The sequence below is a fragment of the Hemiscyllium ocellatum genome, unplaced genomic scaffold, assembly GCF_020745735.1.
Source record: "Hemiscyllium ocellatum isolate sHemOce1 unplaced genomic scaffold, sHemOce1.pat.X.cur. scaffold_827_pat_ctg1, whole genome shotgun sequence".
In the NCBI taxonomy this organism is placed as follows: Eukaryota; Metazoa; Chordata; class Chondrichthyes; order Orectolobiformes; family Hemiscylliidae; genus Hemiscyllium; species Hemiscyllium ocellatum.
Window position 1 is genome coordinate 117,564 of NW_026869257.1, and position 15,595 is coordinate 133,158.

Below are 15,595 nucleotides of genomic sequence, written 5' to 3' on the forward strand. Positions count from 1 at the left end.
GGAAATGGCAGGAATGTACAGTGTGGGGGTAATGCTGACAGTGGTCCAAAATAACACTGCTCCACAACATCCAGGACTATAAGGCAAAACGAAATGATGACATGGATAACATTTTAAAATGTTAACAGTGATACAATACAGTTCCAAAGGACCATGGGGCTGCTCTGTCAATAGAGAGAGAGAGAGACCAGTCGTGGTGGTTTACGCTGAGGGTTACCACACCTCGGGTGATGGGGTAAGGTTGAGAGACCGTCCCCTTCATGGTAAACTCTGTCAGTGTGGAGAATTGAACCTGGGCTGTTGGTTTCCCTATGCATCGCTAACCAGCCGTCCAGCCAACTGCGTGGGAGACTGTGTAACTGCTACGTACAGAAAAAAGGCACAGACAAAGGGCAATAGAAATTTTCATAACAAGGAAAACGGTACAATTCAGAGAACGATCAAGATAATGGCTGAGGATAAAAATGTTCTTTGCTATGATTTGTATGTTATAATGAGAAAAGTGTTTAGAAGCTGTCTTCAGCTGAATACAATAAAGTGAGACAAGTGAAATAACCAGAATTATTAATTGTAATTCGATATTGATAACCATAAAAATAAGAGTATGTCTGTGTAAAATGTGTTTACCATTATATAGACGTATAAAGCTGGTGGAATATATTGTTAGGAGAGTCCGTCCTCCATGGGAAATGGCCTTGAACAGGTGCTTGAAGAAAACCGGGGTAAAAGTTCTGGAGTGTCGTCTGGTCAGTGACATAAACCCAAGGGGGTTGAGTGTCTGAAGCTCCTCTAAGATGGAGCTCAGAGCACAATCAGATCACCCCCGAGCTTATTAATACTAGCGCACGTTTAAATGGTTGAACGGTCTCATGATGGATTTAAATAGTATGTGATTTTAAAAACACACATCTCTACTCCTTCCCGTTATGTATTACATATTGGGGCACTGACATTTTTCTGCCCATTGGAACAACGTGGAACGTTGTCTGGAACATTCCATAATTGGAATTCTACAGAACATTCTATCGCCGTGTGGGAGTATTGCAAAGGTGAGGGGGAAGCAGAGAGAGAGAGAGAGAGAGAGAGAGAGAGAGAGAGAGAGAGTGCTGCATGCAGTAGAGGGAGCACCATTGAAAGAGAGGGACACCATGGGGTGGGGCGGTAGTTAATGAGGTGAGTTCCATAAGATAGCACCAGGAAACTAACTCAGCCTCGTACAGACAATCCCTCTGTCAAACTCAATGAAAATGGCACCGACACAAACTATTGTTCGATTCAGCCCAATGAGTCATAACCTCTGCTGACATCACTCCCAGTTACAAAGCAGCAGAACAAATGCTTATCCAAACTTCTCCATCATCTGAACTGACACTAATGTCCCATTCACCCATCATTCCTGCAATTACTGGCTCATGTTGTAGGATGATCTCGAAATACCTTCATTTCAGCATTCTGAAACCTGTGATCTTCCATGAAGTCGTCTCTCAATCTCTCCATCTCTTTTTCACAAGATGCTTTCGATTGTAGGTATTTTAACTGATTCCTCTATCATCACTCTCTGCCAGTGATTTACACACCCACAACACCCCTTGTCATTGCACAACGGAGGTGTGGAGCTGTAAATGGACGGGAGCTGCATATGCTGTCACTTCCAGCATGGGCTGCTACTTTCTTCACACTGCGCAGGGATCTAACACAGTGTTACTGAACAATGCAATGGGGTGATGTATACAGCTCTGCATGGTGGGAGGGTAACAGGTGCATTCACTGTTATTCACAATACAGATCCCCACACTGAACACGTTTATAGAAGAAGAGACCGGTGTGGGCTACATATCACCCATGCTAGACAGACCGTTTTGTCCAGGCTTCTTAATCAATGCACCAGTGTGGTCTGTACTGCTCCCCATGTTAGACAGATAGCTAGTGGATTACTGAGAGCTGCACAGTATTCCATCCTGGACAGATTGTTAAGTTGTACTGAGCCTGGTCTGCACAGTACTCCGTGCTGAGAAGATATCTTATCTGGTCTTATATCTGGGCTGGAACTGTGATATGGATTGTGTATCTGATATAATTCCTGACAGAGTTATCACTCATCCAACTCGGTGCATTCCGCTGTCAAACCCCGTGTTGCTGAAACTATTGTCCATTAAATAATTATCTAATTAAAACATGAATATCTATCCTTTTTATTATGGACCCGAAAAGACCCCTCTCATAATATATGAAGAAGGTCGTCTCGACCCGAACGTTTTCTTATTTTAAAAGTAATTGTGAGGTGCTGTGTTTCAGGTGCAATTCGTTTGGTCAAAATGTTTGACATTAAGCAAAACGCAATTTATTCAAACACTGTAGGCAAAAAAACAACAACAAAAGTAACTTGAAATAATGTAATTTATTGGAAAACTTAATAGATTAATAAGTTATTTAATTACTAAACAGTAACTGCTCTAAAATGGTAACATCCTAGAAACGCAAACTTGTCCAAAAACCAATTGAGGAAGCACATTGTCTGACCTGCAGTTCTCCAATCCAGGAGGAATGAATATCAAAAGACACTTCTGAGAGACATCACAGAGTGTGCAGCAGCCGGGAGAGATTTTCTGCCTTACTCCCCTACTGAGACCCCAGCAATAATTGGTGAAAGGTAAAACTAAGAATCCTTGTTCAGTGAGAGTTTGACCATCACTCTACAGGACCAGGCCTCGGCTGCAAAGACGACAAGGAATAGACTGTATCTACACCGTCTATACAGCTGTAGTAGGTCTCAAAAATGCCTAACTCCACCTAAGCAATGGAATGTCGATAAGATAAATGTCAAAGTTAAATGGAAATAAATAAAGCCAAAGGATGCAGCAGGCCTGGTAATCAGACACAGCCTCAGGAGCCTAGCAATTCCGACCCTGCCAAAAGAGAGGACAATCACTGAGCTAGTGAAGACAAAGCATTATCTCTCTGCCTCACCTCTAACTTTACAATTCGTGACGTGCCATTAGACCGACAGCGATATCAACATCTCAGGAAGACCAAGTATTATTGCCATTTGTCATGGTTGTTGTGAAAGGGGTTAAATTGAGCTGTTTGTTCGGTGACTGTGATTGATGTCAGCCTTCATGGATCCTAACTGTGTACCTGGAGGCTTTCCTCTTCTATTAATAAGGGGCTTTCTTCAACCTGTTACCACAGAGTATCAGCGGCAGTGCCATCCTCAAGGTGATTGGAATCAGCAGCTACAGAAAAAGGTAGAGGAAGACAATTTTAGAACAGTAGACTGGAATGTTCCAACAATGGATCAGAATCTGAGAACATTACACTGGGATGTTACAACAATGGTTCAGAATCTGACAGTATTCAACTGGAATGTTCCAACAATGGATCAGAATCTGAATGTTTTAGACTAGAATGTTCCAACAATGGACATGAGTTTATCTGCGATTCTTTACTTGCTTTCTCAGGATTGGGCATGGATAGAGTTGCGGATAGAAGCCGTACTGAGAATTATTCAAGCTGGGTATTATCCCATCCTTGCTATTATTGGTGTTCCTGGTAAGCAAATTTCTGTCCATTCTATAAACGATGGTGAAGGTTATTGCTATTTCGATTATTCATATATTAAAAATGCATAAACTGTTATCTTCAGTTTCAGTCACAAACTCCACTTCGTGAACATCAATATCAGACTCTTCACTCATAAACATCTAAGAAGGAACAAGACTGTTCAGACCGTTGAGTCTACCCTTTTCTCTGAACTGTTTTATAACACTGTATTCTCTCTGTCATCAAACCTGCCTACCCTTATCTTTATAATATCCCCAGTCTCCAACTCTACCTCAGTGCTGTTGCTGAATTAGCCACCATCTGCCTCCTTCATAACCTCATATTCTGTGGCTCCAATCCTTTTCTGACCACTCTTCCAGTTACAAGTATTTTGACCACAAACCTTTTCTTGTCTCTCCAGTTATTTCATAATAGGGACCTCATATCAGAGTAATAATGTCCCTGGCCGTGTAATTCAGATGGAATTCACAGGCACAAGTTATGACTTTAAATGCATTGTTTCAAATCCTACCACAGCCGATGTTAGAACTTAAATTTGAATGGCAACCATTGGATGAAACCTCATTTTACAAACGGCAACCATAAACAATCAGGATTTCTTTTATTATTTCACTGATAGCCTTTGGTAAAGGAACTACGTGTGACAAAAAAAAGATCAGCTCCATATGGACTTAACAAATGGTCTCGCAGTCAACGGCAATTAGTGATGGATGACAAATGCTGGCCTTGCCAGTGATGCAGACATTCTGTGAAACAACAGCATTAAAGGTGAAATAAACCAAGGAACTGTAAATGATGCAGATCTGAAATAAAATTCTCCAGTGTCTGAAAACATTGGAGAATCTCAGCAAGTATGACAGCGTCTATCAGGAGAGAAAAAACATATAAAGAGTGAAAGAGAAATGCAAAGCGAACAAAGGGACTGCTGATGATGAACCAGAAGGAAAATAAAATGGGAGTTTATTCTCAGATTTCCCCTTGTCACATCTTCCTGAATATCATGTTAATTTTGGTGTGTCCCTGTTTAAACTGAATTATATTCCCTCTGCCCTTCTTTTCGAAGTGTGGTGATCTACTCCATCTGCAATACAAGTGCTGCCATTGTAGTTGCTGAGATACAGAGAAAGGCAATGTTACATTGTCGTCTGCTTCTTTGGAGAGAGGAACTGTGAGTGTGGGACTGTGGAGAGATGTAACGGTTTTTTCCGCTAAGAAGAGAAACACTTTCAGCACTAAATGGGTGCACCGTGTGTGTGAGGATTTGACTTGCTCGTGTCATTACAAAGTAAAGAGAGGTTCTATGGACACTTTTTCCGGGTTTGTGTTATCAGCTGCTGCGTCCATTCAGAGAGACCCAAACATATGGTTACCGTCTAAGCGTCACGACATAGAGAGAGAACACAGGGGGCCAACACCGTCGACATATTGTCTAGCTTTCACCATAGTGAACAGCTAATCAGACAATGAAACTTTTTAAAAAATGTTTTGAGATTTATGCATGAAAGAACTGAAACTATCACGGTATTCTAACAGATGAAAGGCTAAACAGACAGTCAATTTTTCGAAGTATCATTTCAGTTGCATCATACTGTACATTTTTGCTAAAAATCCTGCGTGTTAGGATTGAGCCCTCCACTACCACCTGATGAAGGAGCGACGCTCTGAGAGCTAGTGTGCTTCCAATTCAACCTGTTGGACTATAATCTGGTGTTGTGTGATTTTCAACTAAATATTTATAACAGGATGGAGAAGACAACCAGGAAAATAAATAGCTTTACATCAGCTGTGAGCAACACATTGTAACACTTTATAAGGAACGTGACAACTGACGCTTTGAGAATAATGATATGATATGGTAGAGTCAGCCTCGATTCAGGAAAGGGAAATTATCTTTGACAAACCTGCTGGAGGTGGTGGAGATTGTCCGTTGTGATATCGACAACTGAGAATCAATGGGAGTAGAGCATTTGAATTTTCACAAAAAGTTTGGCATGGTTGAATGCTGGTGATTGGGGAATGTTAGAGTCCATGGGTAGGTCGGGGTGGAATACACCAAATGGATCAAAATTGGATAATTGGCAAAATGAAGGGAGTAGTGTTTTTCTTTGGGTAGAAGTCTTGTGTTGTATCAGAAGGATCAGTGCTTGGGAAATAACTGTTCGCTTCGTATAAAATGATTCAGATGGGTACAACAAATATTATGATTCTCATTTATATTTATTAAATGGTGAGAGGTTGGGAAGTTCTGTTGTTGAAAAGGACCTAAATGCCCTTGGTTATAAATCAGTAACATAATGCATATGGGACAGGAAGTAAATGATATATGGCTTTTCGTACAAAATGATTGAAGTACCAGAGTTAGTATATCTTTCCTAATGGTGTATTTTGTTGAGAGAGTATTTTATTTCATTGTGTACACATTTGGTCAGCTTTATCAATAATGATCTCTTTGTCACCAAGACAATGCAAAGGAGTTTCTACGGACTAAACCCTGGTACGATGGCACCATGTGGAGAGAGGGCATAACTCTGTGTTTAATCTGTAGCCTTGTGACAGAATAAGAAGCTGAACCTTGATGGCTATGGACGAATACTCATTACATCCCAAACAGCTGAATAAGGTGAAAATTCCGTATTTTTAACTGGATGATTGACTCCCGATAGTTTACATGCCTGTGCAGAACCCTCATGTCTATTGACAGAGAGGTACATGCTCTGAATGAACCCTGACATTTTAATACACAGTTACTGTGTTGCACTGAATTGAATGTCACTTTGGACACAATCCTGTCAGCAGTCACAATACCATCAATATGAAAGAGTTAACAATTCTGCAACACCTTCTGACCCCTTGGAGATGCAAGACACCTCGGTGAATGAGTATAAAAAGTTGGCTTCATTACTACTGCCAGAAAACCATGTTAAAGTTACACATATGTATTAGAGTAATTAAGGGACGAGGAACAAGGTGGTGCAGTCTATCTGTTTAGTCCATGCTCCATTTGTTTGTGAAGTTGGAGCATTTCTGACACCTTCCTGTTCCTGGGTTGGTGACTTGAGAAGGTGAATTATCGCTTTCTGCCCCTCAGTAAGTAACTCCAGTTGCAACACACTCTCTTTCTGATCCCATGTAAGTGAGGGAGTGAGCAGATTCCTTCTCTTGCTGTGTATTTGGCAGGAGGGACTGAATGAGCTATCACACAACTTGTCCAATAGTTTGATTGGTTGAATGACTTCTACATATTCTTGTGAACCCAGATTGAGGTGTCGAATGAGCTGTACCTTTTACTGTGGAAATGTACAGTGTCTAGCAGTGCTGTTACATGAATGCTATCCAGACTTTAACAGCACAATCTTGAATGATGTCCAGGTCTTGTTGCACATAGACACAGCTTCAATAGCTGAGCAGGGTCACCTTGTTCTGAAAACTATGTAAACGTCAGTGAATATCCCCAATTCTGCTCAGCTTGGACTCAATGGGCTGAATGGCCTCCTTCCATGCTGTAAGGATTCTATGATGACAAATTGGGGATGCCTGGGCTGAGGGAGCTACCCTGAGAATCTCTTGCAGTGATGCCCCACGGCTGCGATAATTGATGTCCACTGATGATAAATATCTTCCCTTGTGATGTGAATGATTCCAAACAGTGTAGAGACCGTAATCAATTCTTATTAAGTGCGATTTTCCTCAGACTCCTTGATGTCAACCACAGTCTAATACTGCCTTGAGTTCAGGGCCAGTCGCTCTGTCTAATCCCTCGTGTTTCCTCTTTTGTTCATATTAACACGTCATGGTGTAGAAGCACAGAATGCTTTCTTCATACATAGGATAGTGAATGTCAGGAATTCTCTTGCACAGAGAGTTAGGGGAGTTAGATCTCTGAAAGCGACAAGTGGTGTTCCGCATGGATCAGTTCTGGGACCTCTTCTCTTTGTGATTTTTATAACTGACTTGGATGAGGAAATGGGATGGTGGGTTAGTAAGTTTTCCGATGACACAAAGGTTTGTAAAGTGTTACAAGGGTGTTTGCAGGGCTTTTGTAGGTTGCAACAGGACATTAAGATAATGCAGAGTTGGGCTAAGAAGTGGCCAATGGAATTCAAGCTGGAAAAGCGTGAAGTAATTCCCTTTGAATGTTCAAATTTGCAGAATATAGGGTTATAGGCAGGGTTCCTGGCAGTGTGGAAGGACAGAGGGATTTTGGCGTCCATGTCCATAGATACCTCAAAGTTGCTACCTAAATTGATAGGGTTGTTAAGGAGGCGAATGGTGTGTTAGCTTTCATTAGAAGGGAGATTGACTTTAAGAGCAGTGTGGTTATGCTGCAGCTCTGTAGAGACCTGGTTAGACCGCACCTGGTATATTTTGTTCACTTCTGATCATCCCATTATTGGAAGGATGAGGAAGCTTTAGAAAGAGTGCACAGTAAATTTACCAGAATGCTGGCTGGACTGGAGGGCAGGTCTTATGAAGAAAGGTTGAAGGAGCTAGGGCTTTTCTCATTTACATTAAGAAAAATGAGAGGGGACTTGATAGAGGTGTAAAAGGTGATGAGAGGCAAAGAGAGAGTGAATAGCCAGAGACTTTTCACCAGGGCAGAAATGTCTATCACCATCGGCCATAATTTTAAGGTAATTAAAGGAAGGTTTAGGGGAGATGTCAGTGATAAGTTTTTTTCCACACAGAGACTGGTGGGTGTAGAGTCAATTACGTGAGGAAAACGTGGGAGATTCTTGGATAGGCACATGGAAGAAAGTGCACGGAAGAATGCAGGCAATTCTGATCTTAGAGTAGGATAACAGGGTGGTACAACATCAAGGGTCGAGGGCCTTTACTGTGCTGTACTGTTCAATGTTCTGTGTTCGATGGATGTGTTTGGAGAGGTTGGAGATGGATTTTGACCTGTCAGAGAGTTGAGAGTTATGAAGATTTGGACTTTAAAGAGGATTTGAGACTAGGAACAGATCAGTCACGATCTTAGTGAAGGGCAAGGCAGGCTTGTTTGGCGGGTGGGGTGGTGGTGAACAACATACTCTTGTTTCTGATGTTCTCACATTCTGTTATTGGAAAGTTAGCGGTGTTATTTTCCTGGAAGGTCTATTTGAATGCTGTGGCCTGGGAGACTAGAGAATCTTGTGAGCCATCTCTTGGTGTGGTATGGGGGCTGTATTCACAATGAATCTGGGTCTGCAACATGACCACTAAATGACACACAAGTTGCAGAGAGGGGCAGCTCTGTAACGAGAGATGAGGGTTTTCTTCCATAATCATTCTGGGATTTCCGATTACATTTTCCAAATCTCCCCAAATTGTATGTGACAGCATTAAGGGACTGAATGGCAGCCTCTATTTCTGGCACCAGTTTACAGCAGCAAGTGGTCTCCAACTGCTCCTGTCTAGCAGGTTTTAGGGGCTCAATGGATTACAGAAACATGAGACTGAGGAGCTGGAGGGGGTCATGTGATACTTCGAGCTTTTTCCACCAGGCACTAAGATTGTGGCTGATCAGGTTGTGTTGACAACCCCACTTTAATGTCTGTATTCCAATATCCGTGATTCACTTCTCTGTCAAATATTCAACTAACTCAGCTTTGAATTCTTGTAATCAGAGAGGCACCTCAAACTTCTGGGGAAGAGAATTTTCACTTGAAAGACCCACTTCAGAATGTTTCCTCGTCCTTCTGATTCAATTCCAGAGTCATACAGCGTTGACACAGATCCTTTATTCCAGCTCGTCCGTGCTGACCAGATATCATAATCTGACCTAGTCCCACTTACCAGCATTTAGCTCATATCATTCTGAACCATTCCTATTCATGTTCCTGTACAGATATATTTAAACATATAATTGTACCCGCTTCCATCACTTTCTCTGACAGCACTTTCTGTACATGCACTACGCTCTGCATGAAAAAACTTACCCCTAAGGTCCCTTTTAAATCTTTAACAGTCACCTTCAACTTATGACTCTACTTGTGGACTCCCCGACTCTGGGGAAAAGACCTTGGCCATTCAGGCTACCAAACCCCTTATGATTTTATAAACCACTTTCATGTCACCCCTCAGCATCTGACAGTCCAGGGGAAAAAAAACTTTAACCTGTTCATCCTCTCCCTGTAGATGAATCCTTCAGGTTCCAGAAAGCCATTATAAATGTTTTCTGCACCCTTTCCAGCTTAACAAGATCAATCCTTTAGCAGAACCAACCAAATTGTACGCAGGATTCTTAATGTGGCCTCACAAGCGTCCCTGTGCAAGCGCAACATTCTACCCCAACATCTATACTCAATGTTCTGACCGATTCAGGCAAGAATTCCAACTGCATTGTTCACCACCCTGTTTACCTGCAACTACACTTTCAATGAACTATGAACCGGCATCAGGAGATCACTTTGTTCAGCAACATTCCCCAGGGCACGACCCTGCTTTAACTTACCGAAATGCAAAACCTCATAAATATCTAAATTAAACTTTCTCTCCCCGTCCTTGGCTCTTTGATGGTCAACGGTGCCGTTGTACTCTGAGATAATCTACTTCACTGAATCTTCTACTGCACCATGATTTTGATGTTATCTGCAAACTTAATAACCATGCCTCCGATATTCCCATCCAAGTTATTTATGTCCATGATGAAAAGCGATGTTTTCAGTACTGATTTTTTCAGCATATCGCTGGCGACAGGCCTCCAGTCTGGAAAACAATCCGTTGCCTTCAGGACAATTTTGTCTCCAACTGGTTAGCTTTCCCTGGATTCCTTGTGATCTAACCTTAGTAACCTGTCTCTGATGGGGAACCTTATTAAACACCTTGCTGAAGTCTGTGTAAACAATATATACAACAGTGCCTTCTTCACTCTTCTTCGTCACATCTTCAAAATACTCAAACACATCAATGAGACATGATTTTCATCACACAAAGCCATGTTGACTATCCCTAATCAGTCCTTGTCTATCTAAATGGATGGAAATCCTATTCCTCAGAATCCCCTCAACCAAACTCCTCTACACTGACGTTAGGCTCACTGAGTCTATAATTTGTTATGCTTTTGGAACGCGGTTACCTTTTCTCGCGCCACTCCTCCACAAAAAAATATAACTAGTATGGTGATGTGGCCAAGGATATAGTTCTGAGTGTGTGTCAGAGTCAGTGTTAGGAACAAGTCAGATGGATTTTTTAAATCTGCTAAAACAACACCTTTATGACAAAAGCAAAATTCGTCAAACTGTGATGGAAACAAGAATGAAGAGAGGATTTGCAAATATGTACATTGAAATTTCCCTCTAAAAACTACTGTGGAACACACACACACACACACACACACACACACACACACAAAAACAAACCGAAAAGCAAAATTTCTGCAAAGTTAACTTGAAAGAACCTTTACCAAATATTATTCGAACTCATGATCAAAGGTAAAACGAGAGTTTGAAACAAATGCTGTTCTATTGATACAGTAATCAAGTCCTACAGCATGGACAGAGGCTCTTTGACCCAAACGGGTCCATGCTGACCCAAATGTCCATCCACACTAACCCCATTCCCCAGCACTTGGCCCATAGACTTCTCTTCCTTTCCTGCCCATGTACCTGTCCAAATGACGTTTAAATATTGTTATTATGAATGCTTCAACCACTTCCACTGGCAGCGCATTCCCTCTGCGTACTACTCATTGTGTAAAACAGTTTCCAACAGTTTCCCTTTACTCTTTCCCCTCTCACCTTAAAGTGATGTCCTCTCGTCCTCAATTCCACAACTCTGGTAAAATAGGCTGAGTCCATTCACCCTATCCATGCCTGTCATAATCTTGTGCACTTCTATTGGATCCCTCTCAGTCTCCTACACTCAAAAGAAGAACGTTCTCCCTTGTCCTACCTCTCCCTATAAGTCACAATGTTGAGTCCTGGCAACATATTTGTAAATTCCATCTACACACATTCCAATTTAAAAATATCCTTCTTATTGCAATGTGACCAAAACTGAACACAACACTATAACTGCAGCCGCACCAACATCCTGTATAACTGCAACATTTAATCCCAATTTTCTCCTCCATGTCCTGACCAATGAATGCCAGTGTGCCAAAAGCCTTCTTCACTGCCACGTCCACCTGTGACTCCAATTTCAGAGAACGGTGTACCTGAACTTCATGGTCCATCTGCTCAGCTGCACTCCTTAAGCCCTACCATTTACCATGAAACTCCTGCCTTGATCTAACAGCACTTCTCCAGTTGACCAAGGTCGTGCTGCAATTTCTGAAGTACTTCCTCACTGCTCACAATACCACCTATTTTAGTGTCATCCTCAAATTTACTAATCATGCCTTGTACATTCTCAAGAATATAATTGACATAGATAATAAACAGAAATGGACCCAGCACTGACCCCAGAGCAACGTCTTGTGTCTCAGGAAGTCCTATTCATCAGAATTCCCTCCAACAAACTCCTGTACACTGACGTTAGGCTCACTGAGTCCAAGAGCATCTTTCCACTATTATGCTCTGCTTACTACCATCAAGCCAATTGTATATCCAATTTGCCAGCTCCCGCTGTATTCTTTGCGATTGTAACCTTCCAGAACAGCCTGTCAAAGCCTTACTGAAAACCATGCAGACTATGTCTACCGCCCTGCCCACATCAACGTTACTGGTCACTTCATCAATGAACTCAAACAAATTTGTGAGGCGTGATCTCCCACTCACCAAGCCATGCAATCTGTTAAGTTTAAAAACAACAATTAATAATAATTATTAAAATGAATAATAACAATCAATATGAAATAATAATAATATGACATTTTCAGTGGAGAATAAACTATCCATGGTATGTTTTATTGGATCTTGCATCATGGGTGAAGGGCAGAATAGATTTTGTACCTGTGTCTTTGAACTGTGTTGACAACAAGCAAGTGTGGCATGGTGGCTCACTGCTGCCTCGTTGCCCCATGGATCTGGGCTTGATTCCAGCTTCTGGTGACTCTCTGTGTGGAGTTTGCACATTCTCTCTGTGTTTGTGTGGATTTACTCTGCGTGCTCCATTTTCCGCCCACAATCCAAAGATGTACAGGTTACGTGAATTGGCCATGCTAAGTTACCCATCGTGTTATGTGCGTTCGTCAGGGGTGAATATAGGGTAGGGGAATGGGACTGGGTGAGTTACTGTTTGGAGGGTCTGTGTGGCCCTGTTTCCATACTGTAGAGAATCTGATAAAAGCAATTTCTAATCAAACGCTGTCTTTCCAAATCCATGTGCATGTTAGCCCTCAGACTCTTCTTAAGTAACCTACGTGCCACAGATGTTAGAGTTCCTGGCCTATAGTTCGCAGATTTTTCTTTCCTTCCCATCCTGAATTATGGCACAACATTTGCTACCCTCCAATATTCGGGACCCTAACCTGTAGCTAATGATGATGCAAAAATATCAACAGGTTCCTGCAATTTCTTCTGTAGACTCTTGCAGTGCTCTTGGATACATCTGCTTAAGATCAGGAGATTTATTCTTCTTCATACATTCTAATACATCCAACACGTCCTCTCCTGTGATATTGACTCACCCCCAAGATAACATCACGACCTTTGTTAAGCTCTCAAGTCTTCATGTATTTCTCCACGGTAACGACAGATGAGAAATATTCATTGAGAATCTCGCAAATCTCCTATGGTTCCAAACATGCGTCCACATTGGAACTTGAGAGGTCATATTCTCATTTAGTTATTCCTTTTACTTTAATATACTTTAATAATGTCTTTGGATTCACCCTAATCTTCTCAGGCAAGGCTATCTTATGCCCCCTTTTCGATCTTCTGATTTCCATCTTCAGTAAACTCCTGTATCCCCTGCACACCTCCACGGATTCCCTTGATCCCAGCTGCATGGATCTGAGCCACGCCTCATATTTGCTGGTCAAAGCCTCAATATATCCTGAAATCCAGGGTTCCCTATTCCTCCCAACCTTGCCTTTTACCCTCACAGGAACACATAGACCTTGAGCTGTAGACATTTCACTTCTAAAGTCCTCCTACTTGCCAGAAGTCCTTCCGCCTGCAAACAAACTCCTCCAACCAACCTCTACAAAGTCCTGTCTAATTCCATCAAATTTTGCCTTGCCCCAATTTAGAACTTGAACATATGGACCAGTTTTGTCCTTCTCCATAACTATTGAAAAATGAATACAACAATGGTCACTGGTCCCATAGTGCTCCCCCACTGTCACCTGTCCTGCCTTAGTTCTTAGAGTATGTTAAGTATTGTCCCTTCCCGAGTGGCACCCTATACATACTGCTTGAGGAAACTTTTCTGAGCACACTTAATAGATACAACCCATCTATTCCTTAATTCTCGGTCATTCCCAGTCTATGATAGGAAAATTAAAATCTCCTACTATGGCAATCCTATTGACCCTGCAAGGCTCCCCAATCTCTTTACATATTTTTATTACTCAAACTCCCCATTTACTATTTGGGAGCCTCTAGAACAACCCAAATACTGTCACCATTCCCTTCTCATTTCTTACCTCTACCCACAAATCATCACAGGATGATCCATCAATTATTTTATCTCTGATTACTGCTGTGATACTTGCCTTTATCAAAAATGAAACTCCCCGTCCCCTCCTTCCACCGTCTCTGTCCCGCATAAAGCACCTGTACCCTGGTACATTAAGCTGCCAATCCTGTCCGTCCCTTAGCCATGTTTCTGTAATGGCTATAATATCCAAGTCCCACATACCTATTCACATCCTGAGTTCATCGGGCTTACCTGTCAGCCATCGTGCATTGAAACAGTTGCAATTTAATTCAACAGACATTCCTTGCTCCCTGTCGTGTTCAGTCTAACCTGTCTCTTCAATTTTCTGTTTCTGATTACTGTATCTCTTTCCAGCCTCACAGTTGCCAACCTGCTGTTGAGGATCCCACCCCTCCCCAACCCCAGCCAAACTCGTTGAAACACTCCTTGCAAAGCCACCAAACATATGCAGTCGGTTAGCTCAGCTGGTTAGAGCGTGGTGCTAATAACGCCAAGGGCGTGGGTTCAATCCCCACACTGACCATGTGCAGCGCTCGTCTCGTCAGCTGTGCTGTGTCAAGGTTTGTCGTGGCTTTTGCTTTCACCGTCTGCAAGAATTGTCACATGATCGATTCAGATGTCTATTCATTCGAAAGCCGACCATCGCTGTCATGGAACATCAACTCGTTGGTCCTATGCCGGATCTCAGCTGCGTTGCTGTATTTCCAAACAAAGTGCACCACGAAACCACAAAATCACCAAGCAGAAAGCCTCACCGGCGCAATAAAACATTTGACAAGGATAGACGCACAACTCGATCACCGTACCCATGATGACTGGTGGATGTTGTCTGCAGCAAATCAATCAGTCTCAATTGTTTTCACAAAGAAATGCAAAACATGAAATATATAAAGTATTAAGTCGACCTGGCACAGTCTCGGAGGAGAACCAGAGTTCAGGCTTCAATTCACTTCAAAGATTCGTTCAACGCATTTTCCTGGATCTCTGTTACTACATTTCCCGCGACTTCCAGAGGCAATTCATTCGCTTGCTCACCTCTCATGCATCGACACTGGAGTCATCATATCCCCAGCAATATCACAGAGTCATTAATAAAAGCAAATTACTGCAGATGCTGGAATTCGAAAGCAAAAGATAAAATGCTGGAAAATCTCAGCAGGTCTGGCACCATCTGCAAGGAGAGAAAAGAGTGACGTTTCGAGTCTAACTGACCCTTTGGTAAAGATTTTGAAAAAAGGGGAGATTTACAGAGCTATTAACACCAGGCTGAGAGAAGGTGAGTCAGGGCTCCAGATGCAAAGCTGATAATGACAGTGCACGGAGAGATTAAAGGGAGATTAGGAGCCGCGAATGACCAAGACTGAAGCCAGTGTTACGAGACAAAATATGTGGGGGATGTGTGAAACAGAGACAAAATGGAAAACAGGGGAGAAGCGTAGCAAAGCGGGAAGAGGAGAGGAAAAATGTATTGACAGAGTGGGAAGCGACAGAAAGAGAGACAATCAAG

The 15,595-nt window shown here is 42.2% G+C and overlaps 1 non-coding gene across 1 annotated transcript; it reads left to right on the forward strand.

The window, feature by feature from the left end:
• The first annotated feature begins 14,537 nt into the window (after nt 1-14,537).
• trnai-aau (transfer RNA isoleucine (anticodon AAU)) lies at nt 14,538-14,611 on the forward strand. The gene has a single exon. It is a non-coding gene; the product is annotated as a tRNA-Ile (tRNA).
• Nucleotides 14,612-15,595: the final 984 nt, after the last annotated feature.